The sequence below is a fragment of the Oryzias melastigma genome, linkage group LG6 (assembly GCF_002922805.2).
Source record: "Oryzias melastigma strain HK-1 linkage group LG6, ASM292280v2, whole genome shotgun sequence".
Lineage (NCBI taxonomy): Eukaryota > Metazoa > Chordata > Actinopteri > Beloniformes > Adrianichthyidae > Oryzias > Oryzias melastigma.
In genome coordinates this window covers 8,871,033-8,873,537 of record NC_050517.1, presented here as the reverse complement: position 1 = coordinate 8,873,537, position 2,505 = coordinate 8,871,033, and positions in this window count along the sequence as shown.

Below are 2,505 nucleotides of genomic sequence, written 5' to 3'. Positions count from 1 at the left end.
ACTGGTTTACTGGGCTTGGGTGGCAGTTAGGTGCATCTGTGGCAGGAGTGAGTTGGTCTCTGGAGTTTTGTTGGTTTTCTTGCTGTTTCTCTGTTTTTTCTCCTGTTTTTTTCTCGTGTGACTCTTTGTTTGGTCTCTTCTCTCCCCACAGTCTTTGACTGTTGGGGGGGGGGGGGGGGGGGGTTCACAGAGGCTTCATGCCTTTGCCCCTCTTTCTTAGTTTTCTTTTCGATTTGTGGGAGTAGGGAGGTGTCAGGGGAGCTCCTTTTTTTCACAATGGCGTCGGCTAGTGGTGCTTTTGTGAGGAGTGGAGCGGTTGGAGTAGGGAAGGAGTTTTCAGCAGGGAGTGCGGCGGTGGAGGGGACGGGGGGTGGAGAGAGCGTGAGTGGAGAGGCTCGTGCTGCTGGGAGCGTGTCGCCTGTGAGGGTTAAATATGAGAAGGACTTAACGGTCCAAGTGGAATTGGTGGGTGATGATCATGTGTCTGTGGTGGAATTGATTAAGTACTGCAAATTGCTGTGTGGTGGTATTGTAGCCTGTAGGGCGGTGGGGGAAAACCGTTTTGAAGTGACGCTCTCAAATGTGGTAGGTAGAGATAGATTGTTGGATGGTTTTAAGATAAAGAACACGAAAGTTTTGGGGACAAGTCTTGCAAATAATGAGCTTATGGTCTCGTTTTTGAGTTTGCCGGCCTACATACATGACTCGGAGATCTTAGAGAAGCTGCGCGGTTGGGGAGTGTCTGCTGTGTCGCCGATCATGAGGCGGATGTGGCCGGGGACGAGCGTAGCGGATGGTACGCGTTTTGTCAGAGTGAAATTTAGTGACACTGTACAATCTCTTCCTTATTCGGCCAGATTCCAGACTGCGTCAGGGCCTGAGTTTTTTAGGGTTTTACATGACAAGCAAGTGAAGGTGTGCAGGATCTGTCTTCAGCCTGGGCACATTGTTAGAGAATGCCCGGACTTCATGTGTCACAAATGTGGGGTACAGGGCCACTATGCTAGAGAGTGCAAGACGACGCCCACTTTTTGCGCTGTGTGCAAGTCTGTCACGGAGCGCTGCCTCTGTTCGCAGGATGAGGAGACGGAGGTTGCGCCCGCTGCGGGTGCGCCGCGGAGAGTCAGTGACCCAGAGCCTCACCAGCCTGAAGACGCTGTGCTCCCGAAGCAGGGGGTGGATTGTGTGCAGTCGACCGAGGGGGAAGACGTGCTCGGTATTCAGGAGGTGGAGGAAGATCCCGATCTGGTCCGAGCGGTAGGGGTCTCTGAGGCAGACCTGCTGTCGATAGCCGACGTTCCTGTGAAGGAGGGTGGACAGCTCCAGAGTGCTGCCGCTGCTCCTATCCAGGCGGGGGGGACTCCCGGAGTGGGTCCTGCCCCGATGATGTCTGATTCCGTGGAGGGGGGAGCTCTGCGTGTGATCGCTGGCTCTGCCCCTGTCCGGACGGGAGGGGTGATGAACCCTGTCCTGCAGGAAGCGTCTGGGGGTCTCGGGGCGCACGCTCCCTCCTCGAATGATGGNTGCTCCTGTCCAGGCGGGGGGGACTCCCGGAGTGGGTCCTGCCCCGACGATGTCTGATTCCGTGAAGGGGGGAGCTCTGCGTGTGATCGCTGGCTCTGCCGCTGTCCGGACAGGAGGGGTGCTGAACCCTGTCCTGAGTGACGCGTCTGGGGGTCTCGAGGCGCACGCTTCCTCCTCGAGTGGTGGTGTAGTCCATGAGTCCGAGGAGGAAGGCTGCCTGGACTTACTAACGCGAAGTGTGACATCTTTGCCCCCTCGGCAGGAAGAGACGGCGGACCAGGCTCAAAAGAGGGTCGTGGATGATGTAGCGGATGACACCTCAGATGCGGCTGCTGCAGGTTGGATGCAACGGAGGAAACGGGACTCAAAAAGACCGCGGAGACAGAGGCTGCAGACTTCGTGATGCGATCGTGGGTTGCTTCTTGCACTCTCTTAGCAATGACATTCAATATTTGCAGCCTAAACATCAGAGGCGTGACCAATGAGGCTAAAATAGAGGACATCTTTACATCAGCGTGTGACATACTCTGTCTGCAGGAGGTGCGCTGGACACCAGAGCTCTTTGAGAGGACCCGTAGACGGTGGGGGGGTCCTGCCTTTCATGCAGCCGGGCCTGGGAGGACAGCGGGGGTCGCTGTCTTTGTGAGACAGGGGGTCTTTGACTCAGTCGCCCTGGTGAAAACAGATCCTGAGGGGAGGGAAATAGTTTTGGATATTGCATGGGGGGACCGGACGATGAGAGTTTTTAATATTTATGCGTCCAATGACCCGGGTGAGCGTAAGTTGTTCTTTCGTTCACTGAGACCACTCATTCACGACAGTTCCTTGCTGATTGGTGATTTTAATACGGTTTTATCAAGGCTAGATATCTCCAGGAATAATGTACATAATTGTGACGTTAGCAGGAATGAACTGTACTCTCTCATGCTAGACCTAAATCTGGTTGATGTGTGGAGGGTGAGGAACCCAGGTAAAAGACAA